General features: G+C 40.9%; 1 protein-coding gene across 8 annotated transcripts in view; it reads left to right on the plus strand.

Moving 5' to 3' along the window:
- Positions 1 to 16,856, plus strand: part of LOC141082564 (epsin-1-like) — a 141,678-nt gene that overhangs the window by 20,200 nt on the left and 104,622 nt on the right. For all 8 annotated transcript variants that reach the window (XM_073566512.1, XM_073566515.1, XM_073566518.1 and 5 more), the window contains exon 2: positions 11,848 to 12,081. The gene's annotated coding sequence lies outside the window, so the exon portion shown is untranslated. The remainder of the gene's footprint in view (positions 1 to 11,847; positions 12,082 to 16,856) is intronic.

A 16,856-nucleotide genomic window follows, 5' to 3' on the forward strand; every position in this document is an offset into this window, starting at 1 on the left:
TGAATTAGGCTCATAGTCCTCCTGTGAGCACCTTCATTACGAAAAGCATGCACACTGCCAGCCTTAATGACGCGGCCCCTATGTGTGCTCCCCTTTAGTAAGGGTAGCTTGCCTTTGTTGTTTTCTATAGCCGGTTATTATAGGCACCAGCTGATCTTTGCTATAAATTCTGTTGATCTATTGAACATTAAGTAATGTTCCTGTGTGTAGAAGTGGCAGAGGTGGTGCAGATTTACATTGATTCAAGAAGTAAAAAAAGAAAAAAATCAGTTTTACGACACTTTCCTTTATGCTGTGATATTGTTCCATTGCAAAGGTGTTTTTTTTTGGTTGGTGTAGATAGTTTTTGTGTGGCCCAGTGTCTGTGTTACAAAGAAACCTCTTTGAGATGTCCACCTAAGCCTAACTAAAGTTTTTGGAACAGTAGCTGAGTGGCAACTTTCCAAATCTCAAGTAAACAAGACATTGGTGCTTTTGCTCAGTTTCTGCTCCAAAAACTCTGAAAAAACTGTGTGCACATAGAATAGAGGCAACTTCTCCAATCTGTGATTCACGTTCCGAGTACGGCCTGAATGTTTGGTCTGGCCACACATCTCCTGACCCTAACTCAGCCTCATGTGGAGTGTAGCTCAGGACAACGGTTGACAATCCGTAAATCGCAGTCTGTAGTCGGACTGAGAATCACATCTTCCCATAGGCGAGAAGCCGGCAGTGTAAATTCCCAGAAGATGGAGGCTTTGGAGATCGGTCACAGAGAAATCTTCTCTAGATGAGGTGGTGTTGGAGAGGTTTAATGTACTTGCAGATGACATATAAGGGAGCCTCTCGTGCCCGATGTCATATACATGTGTATGGTGTGTATATCTGTAGATGTACTGTATTTTAAATGAGATATTGTTCGTTACATTGTAAATTGGAGTGTTCCTGGCAGCTGAATTGTACAGTCTCCGAGCACAGGCCCACGGCTCCTCATGGTGATTCATGGTGTTCATTTATCGTAGGAGGTACATTATCTCTTGTTTGCTTAGAGATGTTGGTGACTACAATCTCTGCAGCATGTTCAGTCACAGCGAGCCAATGTCAGAATAAGCCAATTATACCTTGGGATTTCTGTGTACATCTGCAGGGTCACGTATTTCATGCACGCACGTCTATGGGGTTTCTCGCTACGTGGACGTGCTACTAGCTGTTCTCCAACTCTGACGCTGTATTGAAACTCAAATGCACAAATGGTCTAAAAGGTCGGAAGATACAATGGTGCACACATGGAGAGATGGTAAAACTTCTCATAACATGAGATCGAGGACAGTCTACCGCCCTGTCTCCACCTCCCATACATATGTACGTACATACTTCCATGTTTTCTTTTATGAAGAGAGCTGGATCAGCCTCTGCTAGATCCTTCTTTTTCTACTGGGCTCCAAAAGGATTGTAGATGCCTGATCCTTATTTCTCTCCAACATCGTCAGGGCCTAGCGAGGACTTCACACTTCTGATAGTCAGCAGGCCTTCACTGGCACTATATGTATGGGCACCAGCCAAATAGTCTGTGCTTTTATATTACACCATCATTTAAGGGAGGGGGAGGCCCCCATCGATTAGCTGGTTAGCCTGGCCCACCAGCACTGTGATGGTGGACCTCTAAGGAGGCTTTCCCCTACTTAACAAGATTTCCTGAATGGGCCTAAGCTGGGGTTATATTAGAAAAACATGCTCTGTTCACCACCCATGCCAGTGCCGCTCCTCCGCAGGTGCTGCTGAGTTCCCTGCCAGTCATGCAGCAGTGTTACGTGATGGCAACCCTCGATCAGTAGAAGCTGATTGGCTGCAGCAGTCATATGAGACCCTCACTGTATACCAATGGCTCAATAGAGGAGCGGTGCCAGAGCAGAGTATAGCATTTTTCTTTTTATTACTCCACGCTTGGCCTCTTCAGAAACCATTTTAGTAGGGGAAACCTTTGTGTTTAAGAATGAGAGGTCTAAGGAGATTATCTGCGTGAGCTCACACTGGCAGACGGAGGAAAGTAAGCATTTTTATAGGACTTGTACTTCTGTAAATAGGCCGATATTGTCATGGAGATCCTCTCGTCAGCTCACAGAAGCTGCAGCGCACACTTGGCATCTGAATACTGGAAACATTGCATTACTAGATTGGTCTGCATGTAGCCAGGCAAAAACCGCTCACTGCGGGGACATGTTTTACCCCAGAGCGAATCAGATCCCTTATCCTGTAAGGAGGCACTGGTTTGGCCTTGTTGGTGATCCATGTTTTACTCATGTATAGAAGTTTGTAGGAAATTGCACAATCTGACATTTCCTAATCTGTTGCCTAAACGGAATTACACAGAGTAGCCAAGGAGATGATACAGCAAAATCAGAACAAATAAAAGTGGCCAATGTTCAAGCAGCTCACAACAGGATGTGGACTACAATGGACAGAGAACCAGGATTGAGTGGTCTACAATGGACAGAGCACCAGGATGAGTGGTCTACAATGGACAGAGCACCAGGATGAGTGGTCTATAATGGACAGGGCACCAGGATTGAGTGGTCTACAATGGACAGAGAACCAGGATTGAATGGTCTACAATGGACAGAGCACCAGGATGAGTGGTCTATAATGGACAGGGCACCAGGATGAATGTTCTACAATGGACAGGGCACCAGGATGAGTGGTCTACAATGGACAGGGCACCAGGATGAATGTTCTACAATGGACAGGGCACCAGGATGAGTGGTCTGCAATGGACAGGGCACCAGGATGAGTGGTCTACAATGGACAGGGCACCAGGATGAGTGGTCTACAATGGACAGGGCACCAGGATGAGTGGTCTACAATGGACAGGGCACCAGGATGAGTGGTCTACAATGGACAGGGCACCAGGATGAGTGGTCTACAATGGACAGGGCACCAGGATGAGTGGTCTACAATGGACAGGGCACCAGGATGAGTGGTCTACAATGGACAGGGCACCAGGATGAGTGGTCTGCAATGGACAGGGCATCAGGATGAGTGGTCTGCAATGGACAGGGCATCAGGATGAGTGGTCTGCAATGGACAGGGCATCAGGATGAGTGGTCTGCAATGGACAGGGCACCAGGATGAGTGGTCTGCAATGGACAGGGCACCAGGATGAGTGGTCTGCAATGGACAGGGCACCAGGATGAGTGGTCTGCAATGGACAGGGCACCAGGATGAGTGGTCTGCAATGGACAGGGCACCAGGATGAGTGGTCTGCAATGGACAGGGCACCAGGATGAGTGGTCTGCAATGGACAGGGCACCAGGATGAGTGGTCTGCAATGGACAGGGCACCAGGATGACTGGTCTGCAATGGACAGGGCACCTACCTATACTGGCCTAATGCCTTGCCACATGGCCTTCGTTCACCATGGGGACTGACAGCTTGGCACACTCAAGTCTCACTAACTACTGTAATCTTTTACTTTATAGACAGATTTGGGGTGCTCGCCTATAACTTGTTTGTATGATTTCAAGACTAAGAACACCTTTTGACCAGGAACCCTTCTTGTCATTTATTTTATGCTGGGAGTTAATATGATATTTAAAGGAATCCTGTCATCATGAATACCGCTGTTAACCAGCAGATATGATGCTCTTCGGTGCCCGCACGCAGCCGATTGCAGCAGGGAAAAAATTATCTTTATTCTCCCCTCCAGCATTCAGTTAGTCATGGAAGCACCACGGGTTCAGTCATCGCTCTCAATATACAGAGTGTCCTTTGTAAACACGTCCCCGACCCTAACTGACAGTCGGCAGCAATGTAGACCCAGTGTCAGTCAGGGCCGGGGTCACAGTTACAGCAGCCACTTTTCTCCCTGCTGCATTCGGCTGCGTGCATGCGCCGATCAGCATAACTCTGTTAATGTGCAGATTAACTGCATATCTGCAGGTTAACAGTGTTATTTATGGTGACAGGTTCCTTTTTAAGGAACTTTGTCACCAGGATATTTCATCTAAACTGAGAGCAGGATAATTTATAGACAGAGACCCTGATTCCAGCGATGTGTCACTTGGCTGCTTGCTGTAGGTTTGATAAAAATCCAGTGTTTTATCAGCAGAAGATTACTAGAGGACTAGTAAATCTTCTGCCATGTAGTCCTCCATATTCATGAGCTTTCTATAATTGGCTGCTTTCTACCTATACACAGAGTACACAGCTGGCAATAAGTGGGGTTATACAAAGCTCAGCATTCAGAGAACTGCTAGATCTGATGCATATAAAACTGATAAGATCAAAACTAAACCAAGCAGGCCCAGTAAGTGACACCTCTCTGGAATCAGTCTCTGCTTCGACATGATGCTTCCCATCGCCTCTGGTGGAAGTGACCTACACGAAACGTTCGTTGGGGCTGCAGGAGCACCAGCATCATATCTTGTCTTCCTATGCAAGGCCTGTAATTATAATTGTACTGTATCTTAATGCACGTTAAGCAGCAGCACTTTATATCTAAAAGCACCCTTTTGCAGTCGAATTAAATGGACACCTAATAGGATTTTATTTAGAGCAAAATATGTAATGACTGAGGTAGCCCCAGACTGTTATATGGTATTGCAGCCTCTGATTTGGTATTAGTAGTTTCTTCATGATTTGTTTGTTTTTAACATTATATAATAAAAATTAATATTGATATTTTCCACTGTACTTATAATCTTTTTCAGTTATGAGTTTTCCCTCAGATGGGGTAGCAAGAATCTGATGACAGATTCCCTTTAAGAAAATTGCTCATAGTTGTACCTATATATCTTGTTGGATATGAGATCCGCTTTCATGTGTTGGCACATCATCGCTGCATTGTTTGTTTTGTAATCCTATTATCCAGCATGAAAAGGCAGAAAGGTAGAGTGCTAAAGATACGGTGCTCATAGGGTTAGTACGTCTTGATAGGAAAGAGTTAAAAAAAAAATTAGGTTAGCAGACTCTCCATAATTTCCATTTACATGATCAGACTGGCAGCAAGGAAGGACCACCGATCAGCTCTTACCTGTGCGCTCTGAATGATCTAGGACAATGAGGATAGGCTGCTATTATGTTGGCAGCCAGAGTCCTGTTTACACAGGATCATGTGCTGCTGACAATGATGATCTTTTGTGCTTGTTTGTTGGGTGAGTAGCAGCCAGTTTACACTTCAACATTGCCATGAACTATCGTTTCTAGAAATGCCCACTTTACCATATTCTTTTAGTATAAACGGACCTCTATAGAGTTGTACGATGTATAGGTCATTGACAAGGAGGGAACGGTGCTGCCTGTTGCCGTTCTCCTTTTAATTGTTAGTGCCATTCTTAGGGTTTCTTTCCAAGGCCGGATTGCCGGCGCTTTGGATGCTGCGGAAACCCCGCTCTGCCCAAAGCGCCGCCCCCTTTTGTACGTTCCGTGACACCGCATGTGTTCATTGAACACATACGGTATCACCACTTCGTATCCATAGACTGGGTTATTTTTCTTGTGTAGACGGAGTGTCTACGCAAGCTAAATAGACATGCTGCAGTCTATAAAGACGCGCCACATGTCTGGATACGCAGGGCCGCTGGATACGGCCGTGCATGCATTTCATAAAATCCCCTCCACTATGCTGTAACATCTGGACGTTGCTGCTGTACGCAGCAAGACCTGATGTAATCCGGCCCGTGGAAACATACCCTTAGAATTTGCTTTGAAACTAGGAGTAGTACGCAGGGTTTTCATCATTCTGTGCTTTTGTTTGTCCACTTGATTTTTGGAGATTGCCCTTTCGGTCTCAATGGGATGAAGAACTGGTGAGTTTCCTGGCCATAGACCCAAAATGCCAATGTTTTGTTCGCTTTTCTATCACCATCATATGCTGGAAAAGTATTGTTAATTCCCAGATTGCTCCTGGATAGTTGATAGTTCTCTTGGGGGATGTTCATATCATTTTCTTTATTCTTCGAAGGATTCTTCGTTGTGATGAGCGAGTATACTCGTTGCTCGGGTATCCTCCGAGTATTTTGGCGTGCTCGGAGATTTAGTTTTCGTCGTCTCATCTGCATGATTTGCGACTTCTAGACAGCTTTAATACATGTGTGGAATGCCTGTTTGTTAGGGAATTCCCATATGTATTCAGCCTGTCTACAAGTCGCAAATCATGTAGATAAGATAACGAAACCTAAATCTCCGAGCACGACAAAATACTCGGAGGACACCCGAGCAACGAGTATACTCGCTCATCACGAGTTCTTGGTGATAAGTGACTTTTTTTTTTGCGCTCTTCCCTGAGGACAGCCTCCAAAAGCCTTCTCCTCACTGTGCGTGTGGATGCACTAACACCTGCTTTCTGTTCCTGCACGGGTGTTGAACTGATCCGATAAGTGAAACCTTTAGGAGACAGTCCTGGCACTTTCTGGACTTTTTGGGGCGTCTTGAAGCCTTTTTCACACCAGGCTGCAATTCGGTGCCAATGGGGTTTTTGTCAATTTTCATGGCAAAGAATGAATTTTTCAATTTTTTGGCAAATCTGATCGTTCTTTATGACAATCTAGAGTTGATGTAAATTACCAGTGTAAGAACTGAAGCAGCACATTTTGTGAAAACCTAAACGATAAGTCTCAAAGTTTTGATCACAACTATACTTCTCCACTTCCTCTTCCTCTAGTATCCTTACAGTGGTATAGTCTGAGATGATCAAAAGTATCAGGATCTTAGTAAGCAAATTGATAGCCCAGAACAGTCATAAGCTGCAGCACTCACTGCCAGCTGTGTGAAGACGTTGCACAGACTCTACAGCAACAAAATGGTAGGATATTTTTTGAATTTAGGAAAAAAATTAAAAAAAAAACTTGGAGAAAAGAGGTACAGAGTCCTTAGAGGGTTGTTCAATTGCTAGCTTTCCCCCCAATAGATGGTAGGGGAACGGTCTATTGGGACATCTACCCATCAGCTGTGATGGGCCTCTTCTGTGTTTACACCTGCTTAGGGGCTAGTTCACTGTTGAATTTGCTGTATGTTTTTTTTTTTTGTTAAGGCTGTTGAATAATTTTCAGTGTTTTCCTTTAAATTCAGTGGAATAATCCTACAATACCTTGCACGGCTAAAAAACATGAAGGAAAGTGCAAACTCACCTACAAGTCAATGTAAAGAAGTTACAGAGGTGTTAGTGAGGCCCTCACCTATCTGATATGGATGTCTTATCCGTAATATTCTAGTATTGCTGAATGTAGTATAAGTGAACAAAGAACGCCAGTTCCCCTATGGGTACCAAAAGATAAAGTAACATTTTGGATATTTAAAAAAGCATTTGTGTATATGTGTGAGACTATAACTCAGGATGCATGAAAACAATCACAAAGGTTTGTTTGTTTTTTCTTTTTAAGGGACTGTGACTCTTTTGTGCGGATCTTTCTGAGATTTCTATCCTGATTATAGTGGTGTGTTACTTACAGGTTTTCTTGCAGTACTTTCCAGAAAATCACCCTGTAATAGGCCCAGCACTGGCCAAGGACTGCCTCCCTATATTCATGAGTAGCTGGCTTTTACGGTCCTCCTTGTGCATAGGGTGAATATCTGGGATTCCATAGTATGGGCACATGATTACATGGAGTCTAGTAAGTGACAAAAGACCATAAATTGGGGATCTGCCACTAGTCGGATTGGATATCAATACGTATTTTGTTTACCCTTAAATATTACATCTGGCAGAATAATGGATTATTTATTATGCTAATTTTGTATAGATTCCAACATATTCCTTCGCTCTTTATACACATTGTCATTATAGTCCCCATTGGGGCTCACAATTATATTCCCAGTACGTCTTCGGAGTGTGGGAGGAAACCCACAGGGAGGACCTAGACAACTAGCAGATATTGTCTTGGGTGAAATTGGACTCAGGCTGCAAACATCACCGCTGCAGAGCCGCTGTGCTTTCACTATATTTGTCTCGTCACTAAACATGAGATGTTCAGGTTCAGCCGAACAGTTTTGAAAAGTTTGGTTCTGTTTCCAGAACAGTACTTGAACACGGAACCCTTTCAAATAAATGGAGGTGTTTCCACTCTGTCATCTATGTGACAGCGCGAGAAACACCATCTCTGATTGGCAGCAGATGACAGCGTGTTAGCAGCTCTGACTGGCGATAAAAAAAAAGTTACCGCCGGTCACAGGCGTCAACTGATCTTTACTACTATCATCATCTTGCATCTGGTCTCGCTGATAACATCGAGAGTAGGTGTACAATCATGGGAGTATTCCCCGGGCAGCGCCTGTGCAAGGTGTCTTCTATTTTTGGTAACCAGTGCAGGCAAACTGACAGCTGGGGGCTTCAACCCTGAGCTGTCAGCTTTATCATGCCTGGTAATCAAGAATAGAGGGGTCCCGCACTGTTTTTTTTTTTTTTTCTAAATTAAGTAATTTTAAAAAACTGCGTTGGGAACCCCCCATTTTTGACATCAAGCCAAGCAGACACCTGTGGGATGGTATTCTAAGACTGGTAAGGGGCCCTGGATATTGCACTCCCGTTCCCCCACTAGTCTAAAAAAAGTCTGAGTCTTAGAGCAGTTCATGCTCGAAATGCGTACAGCGCTCCTCTGAATTATCCCTATGCGGTAATCCCTTCTAAGGGATATACCGATTATATGATCACAGCAGCCATGTATATTCTTTTTTTTAAAAAAAAAAAAAAAGTTTATTAATAAAAGCATTGAATTTCATTCCTGGAGCTGGACCTTTTTTCACTTGAGGAATACCATTACCCAACTTGCCACCGCACCAGAGCAAGTGGGAAGAGGCGGGCAAAGCACTAGAATGGGGGAGACCCCACTGTTTTTTTTTTATTTAATTTAAATAATTTAAAAAAAAAGAGTGGGAGCCCTCTGCTCTTGATAACCAGTCATGATAAAGCTGACAGCTGATGGTTGCAGCCCGCATCTGTCAGTTTTGCCTGCTCTGGGCACAAAGAATAGAACAGAGGCCACTTAATTTTGTATTTTATTTATTGCACAGGCACCACCTGGTGAATACACTCCCATCATCGTACACCTGCCCTCGCTGCGATACCAGGTGTAGGATGATGTGAGTAGTACTTTGATCAGCTGACGCCTGTGACTGGCAGTCTTTTTTTTTTTTTTTCGGATAGAGCTGCCAACTCCCACGCTGTCATCTGTATCGCAACATGGGGGGGATCTTCAGCTCTTTTTCCGATGGTAACTAAACATCACCGATCAGAGCTGGTGTTTCTTGCGCTGTCATAAAGATGACAGAGTGGGAAACACCCCGATGTTTGGGCTGCTGAACCCAAACGGTAAGGGTCGGTGACCAGGATCAGTAAACGCTGTGGTTTAGACGCTGTTTACTTGTGCAGCATCCAGATGTTACAGCAGTGGATGGGATCTCAAGAAATCCCATGCCCACTATGCATCCACAGACGCCCGTGGCTCACCCGCAGAGATGGACATGCGGCGCTTCTTTCCAGACCGCAACATGTCTATTTATCTTGCGTAGATGCGAGTCTCTGCAAGATAAATTTCACCCGTACAGTGCATTGCACACGGTGAATCTGCACGGTTCAGTAAACTCATGCGGATTCACCTGCATTCAATAGCGCTGCCAATTCCTAAATGTGTGTACATACCATCACACGGACTTCCTGAAGAAGTACATGTTTGGGGTCCATGCACGGACAAAAAGAATGTTTAAAACTTAAATTTTACGATTTATGGACCCCTAGAAGATGCTACTAATAATGAAGAAAATCTAGTCCTAGCTGGAGATCCGGGGACCGCCACATGGTATGTCATCTGCCTGCCACTCATGCCAGTTCGTAGAGCGAAGCTGAAGGGCGCTCCGGCGGCACCTTGTCGGGACTCCTGTCTAGATTTCATGCTGTCCGTGGTTCGGGTGGCACAAACATGTTAGTAGTTTCAATGTGCTTTCCCTTTAGGGATGTTTATGTGCAGCAGAATCATTTGACACATTTCTGAGACTTAAACAATCTACTTACATCTGAAAGGGGCTGCTCCTGGGGCGCATGTACATGAATTTCAACAAGATGATGAATGAGGTTAGTTGCCGAAATGTTTCAGGCTTGCTGCATGTGAATAGACTTTTTTTTTTTTGGCATTTACTAATGATAATTGCCTGAGAGGATGGAAAGAGGTCCAGGGTGTGCAGAAATGATCTGAAAAGTGCAGCAAGCATTGATAACTGATCTAGGAGACTGCGTCTGTGCTCTCGCTCTGATACATAGAGCTGCTCTGATCGGCCCTTACGGAAATTGGACAGAGCTCAATCATGTCAAAGCACTGGATGTATTAAGATCCACTCTTGTGTTGCCTCATACAGCATCAGCTGTTTTACATTCATCGCTTGTTTTTTTCCCGTCTTTATTTGATGGGGTTTCTTTCTTTTTTTTTTTTACTTTGGGGTGTGGGGGGGTTTATCACCAAATTCTACAAAATGCCACATGTGGTTCATGAATTTTGCATGAAATTAGAATTGCTCTTAATTTGTCTTTTAACCTTTTTTTTGCAACTGTTTGCACAAAAGATACAGTAAATCAGGAGGGATTTAGAGTACCTTTGTGTTTTTAATAATTTGCTAATTTTAAGAAGTTGCAATTAAAAAATCATCTAAAAAGATTTGGAGATTCTAAAGCCCACCCGCAATAGTGATCATAAAAAAACAAAAGCGGGCCAACACCTATAAAATAGACTTAAAAATGAAAAACAATAAGAACTGGACAAAAAGGGGAGTAAATGCAATAATGAAGTGGACCTTATGGCGATTCGTTAAGCCTGGTGTTGCATATGCCATTCTTAATAAAGAGCTGGCTGGATTAAGCCACTTAATGAAACGTCTTTGCTGTGCCAGAAAGCTTACTTTTGGTGAATTGACGGGCAGGCGTAGCTGTGCCCCTTTCCGCATTTGCTCCTCCACAGCTTCTATTTTGGCTGAGGTGAATCAACTTGATATAAAAGTTCCTGAAATAGTAAAACTTCTGAGTATCTCTGTGTTGTGCAAGAACTGTGACTTTACAAAGTGTGTTACATTAGTTTTCTGACCTAAAAGCATTGATGAATCGCAGAAATCTGCAGCATTTAGATGAGCTGACCTCGGCCATGTAACAAGCACTGATTCACTACGGACATGTTGTTGGGTGTTCGTTTATGGTCCTGAAGAACCCCCGATGGGAGCAGATCGTTAATACTGTCGCGTGTCCTGTCTACATGGGTCGATGTGCTGCCGATAGTGGATTTCAGGCAGCACAGCAACCCATGTAGACCTGACAGATGTGTTCACACTGGCCAACACTTTTGGACCATTCATTCACCAATTCTCGGCCTCTTTAATGCACAGTAAGGGTTTGTTCTCATAGAACATATTTTCTATACAGAAGTCCTCGCTGGAAGAATAATAACACGTCTTTGCTTTCTGTGCACAGGAAATGCCATTATTAGGAAAGGCTTTTTTTTCCTGGTATGTAGTAACAAGACAAAGTTCAAAGTGACTAGATAAGATAACACTGATGGTGCTGACTGGTCTGGCCCCACTCAGTAATGACATTTTAGTAAGTGACCACTTCAGACCAATCAGTGGGATCATATTGTCAGCAGCACACCGGTTAATGCCCTGCCACCAATACGGGTTACCCCTGCTGTGTTCGCTGGTCCATGTACACATGAACCAGTCTTCTCAGGCGCCTTCACACATTGTGACCACCGCAGTCGGTTTTGCCCTTTCAGTGTGATTTTCTGACTAGTATGGGCCTTCTATGAATGATCTTGCTATGGGGCCTGCAGTGATTCTTAGATTACACATTGTCACTCAGCATCACCACATTTATTAACAATAGTCTTTTCTCTCTTTCAGACATTGAAACCTTGCAATCGCCACGAGGAGTTAACATTTATTCATAGCCTTCAACTACTGAAATTAAAGTTCTGGTGGAAGTTTGCAGTGTGCTATCCAGCTGCCGTCTCCTTTATGAACTGTGGAGTAAAGGACAAGTGCACACGGAAAACTAGGAAGAGCGCGGGGTCTAGATGGAGACGTAACAGATTATCATCCAGTGTTCAGCGGAAGATGCAGCCCTCCTTTACAGAGGTGAGTGCTCACGTTTCACTCTGCCACAGGCATAAACAAGTGATGTCACTTTAAACGTGATTTCATTATTGCAGCTGAATACCCTTTATTAACAAAGAGCAGAAACTGATAATAGTTTAGAATATCCAGTCTTCTCACCTGAGCAAATTAAGGTGTGTATATATACTTGTGGTAAAGAATAGATATGCTTCTACGGTCATACAGCGAGCAGGGTCATATACCTTTGTATGTATATGTACAGTGACTTACAAAAGTATTCACCCCCTTGGCTTTTTTTCATGTTTTGCTATGACACAACTTGGAATTTAACTGGTATTTTTTGTTTGTTTTTTGAGGTTTTGTATCAGTTCATGTAAAAAACATGCCTATAACTGTGAACATTTTGTTTTCTTTTTATCGTGAAACAATCAACAAATAGGACAAAATAACTGAAAATGTACCCTCCTAAAGTCATTACTTTGTAGCGCCTCCTTTTGCCACTTTTACAGCTGCAAGTCGCTTTGGATGAGTCTCTGCTTGGAAATTCTGCAGCTCCTTCAGGGTTACCTGTAGCCTCTGTGCTGCCTCTCTAAATAATGCCCTCCTTGCCGGGGATGAGAGTTTTGGTGGACGGCCCTCTCTGGGCAGGTTTGTTGTTGTACCATGTTCTTTCCAGTTGATGATAATGGATTTGATGGTGCTTCGGGGGATAATCCGAGATTGGGATATTTTTTTTTCTAACCCCACCCTGACTTGTACTTCACAACAACTTTGTCGCTCACTTGTTTGGAGATCTCCTTAGTCTTCATGGTGGTGTTAGGTGCCTCTTGCTTAATGGTGTTGCAGCCTCTGTGGCCTTTCAGAAAAGATAAAATGTATATACTGACAGACAGGTGACACTTACATTGCACACAGGAGGACTTCCGGTCACTAAGCATGTTACTTATGAAGGTAATTGCTTGTACCAAAAATATTTAGGGGCTTCATAGCAAAAGGGGTGAATACATAAGTATGTTCCAATTTTTATTTATTTTATCCCATAAATTTAATTAATGCTTGTATTTTTCTCACTTCATTTTACCAACTTAGACTCTTTAGTGCATATGCATAACACACAAATCGGATTACAGAAATTTATAGGGGTGTGTGTATGTATGACTTCCAACTCCGACCCCACAGCACTGGTCACTACTGAGCCTGTACATAAAGTGCAGCACAGATTCATCTCTACTAAAAGCCCAGATCCTTAGATCAGGAACAGGACAGACATTTATAGGACATTTCATAACACCACAGCACTGGTCACTACTGAGCCTGTACATAAAGTGCAGCACAGATTCATCTCCACTAAAAGCCCAGATCCTTAGATCAGGAACAGGACAGACATTTATAGGACATTCCATAACTCCACAGCACTGGTGACTACTAAGCCTGTACATAAAGTGCAGCCACAGATTCATCTCCACTAAAAGCCCAGATCCTTAGATCAGGAACAGAACAGACATTTATAGGACATTTCGTAACTTTCACAAATTTGTTATGACATTTACAGCACATCCTGCATTGTACTACTGTACCCAATTTATTATATGTTTTGGAGTCTGTACATTTTATACCGACTCTAACTCTACCAAAATGGAAACTGACTGTCTCCTCAGCCCTGTATATACGGTACTTGGACATATGGCATGGAATCTGGTAAAGAATAGATATGCTTTTGCTGTCATATGGCAAGCGGAGTAATATCTCATGTGAGTGTGTGTATAAATACATGTGTATATGCAAATATATTTGTACATTTGGTAATATTCCATATGATGTGTGTATATATACAGTCTGTATATCTACTGTATAGATTTGTACACATGGTAATATTCCATTTGATGTGTGTATATATACAGTCTGTATCTACTGTATAGATTTGTACTCATGGTAATATTCCATATGATGTGTGTGTGTATATACAGTCTGTATATCTGCTGTATAGATTTGTACACATGGTAATATTCCATATGATGTGTGTATATATACAGTCTGTATCTACTGTATAGATTTGTACACATGGTAATATTCCATATGATGTGTGTATATATAGTCTGTATATCTACTGTATAGATTTGTACACATGGTAATATTCCATATGATGTGTGTATATATACAGTCTGTATATCTACTGTATAGATTTGTACACATGGTAATATTCCATATGATGTGTGTATATATAGTCTGTATATCTACTGTATAGATTTGTACTCATGGTAATATTCCATATGATGTGTGTGTATATATACAGTCTGTATATCTACTGTATAGATTTGTACACATGGTAATATTCCATATGATGTGTGTATATATAGTCTGTATATCTACTGTATAGATTTGTACACATGGTAATATTCCATATGATGTGTGTATATATACAGTCTGTATATCTACTGTATAGATTTGTACACATGGTAATATTCCGTATGATGTGTGTATATATACAGTCTGTATATCTACGGTATAGATTTGTACACATGGTAATATTCCATATGATGTGTGTGTGTATATATAGTCTGTATATCTACTGTATAGATTTGTACACATGGTAATATTCCGTATGATGTGTGTATATATACAGTCTGTATATCTACGGTATAGATTTGTACACATGGTAATATTCCATATGATGTGTGTATATATACAGTCTGTATATCTACTGTATAGATTTGTACACATGGTAATATTCCATATGATGTGTGTGTATATACAGTCTGTATATCTACTGTATAGATTTGTACACATGGTAATATTCCATATGATGTGTGTGTATATACAGTCTGTATATCTACTGTATAGATTTGTATACATGGTAATATTCCATATGATGTGTGTGTATATATACAGTCTGTATCTACTGTATAGATTTGTACACATGGTATTATTCCATATGATGTGTGTGTGTGTATATATACAGTCTGTATATCTACTGTATAGATTTGTACACATGGTAATATTCCATATGATGTGTGTATATATAGTCTGTATATCTACTGTATAGATTTGTACACATGGTAATATTCCATATGATGTGTGTGTGTGTATATATAGTCTGTATATCTACTGTATAGATTTGTACACATGGTAATATTCCATATGATGTGTGTGTGTGTATATATAGTCTGTATATCTACTGTATAGATTTGTACACATGTAATATTCCCAGGATGTGTGTATATATAGTCTGTATATCTACTGTATAGATTTGTACACATGGTAATATTCCATATGATGTGTGTATAGATACAGTCTGTATATATACTGTATAGATTTGTACACATGGTAATATTCCATATGATGTGTGTATATATACAGTCTGTATCTACTGTATAGATTTGTACACATGGTAATATTCCATATGATGTGTGTATATATACAGTCTGTATCTACTGTATAGATTTGTACACATGGTAATATTCCATATGATGTGTGTATATACAGTCTGTATATCTACTGTATAGATTTGTACACATGGTAATATTCCATATGATGTGTGTATATACAGTCTGTATATCTACTGTATAGATTTGTACACATGGTAATATTCCATATGATGTGTGTATATATACAGTCTGTATATCTACTGTATAGATTTGTACACATGTAATATTCCCTATGATGTGTGTATGTATACAGTCTGTATCTACTGTATAGATTTGTACACATGGTAATATTCCATATGATGTGTGTATATATACAGTCTGTATCTACTGTATAGATTTGTACACATGGTAATATTCCATATGATGTGTGTGTATATATACAGTCTGTATATCTACTGTATAGATTTGTACACATGGTAATATTCCATATGATGTGTGTATATATAGTCTGTATATATAGTCTGTATATCTACTGTATAGATTTGTACACATGGTAATATTCCATATGATGTGTGTGTATATACAGTCTGTATCTACTGTATAGATTGGTACACATGGTAATATTCCATATGATGTGTGTATATAGACAGTCTGTATATCTACTGTATAGATTTGTACACATGGTAATATTCCATATGATGTGTGTATATATAGTCTGTATATCTACTGTATAGATTTGTACACATGGTAATATTCCATATGATGTGTGTGTATATATAGTCTGTATATCTACTGTATAGATTTGTACACATGGTAATATTCCATATGATGTGTGTATATATACAGTCTGTATATCTACTGTATAGATTTGTACACATGGTAATATTCCATATGATGTGTGTATATATACAGTCTGTATATCTACTGTATAGATTTGTACACATGGTAATATTCCCTATGATGTGTGTGTATATATAGTCTGTATATCTACTGTATAGATTTGTACACATGGTAATATTCCATATGATGTGTGTATATATAGTCTGTATATCTACTGTATAGATTTGTACACATGGTAATATTCCATATGATGTGTGTATATATAGTCTGTATATCTACTGTATAGATTTGTACACATGGTAATATTCCATATGATGTGTGTATATATACAGTCTGTATATCTACTGTATAGATTTGTACACATGGTAATATTCCATATGATGTGTGTGTATATACAGTCTGTATATCTACTGTATAGATTTGTACACATGGTAATATTCCATATGATGTGTGTATATACAGTCTGTATATCTACTGTATAGATTGGTACACATGGTAATATTCCATATGATGTGTGTATATATACAGTCTGTATCTACTGTATAGATTTGTACACATGTAATATTCCATATGTGTGTGTATACAGTCTGT

The sequence above is a fragment of the Dendrobates tinctorius genome, unplaced genomic scaffold (genome assembly GCF_039654945.1).
Source record: "Dendrobates tinctorius isolate UK_male_01 unplaced genomic scaffold, ASM3965494v1 ptg000018l, whole genome shotgun sequence".
NCBI lineage: Eukaryota > Metazoa > Chordata > Amphibia > Anura > Dendrobatidae > Dendrobates > Dendrobates tinctorius.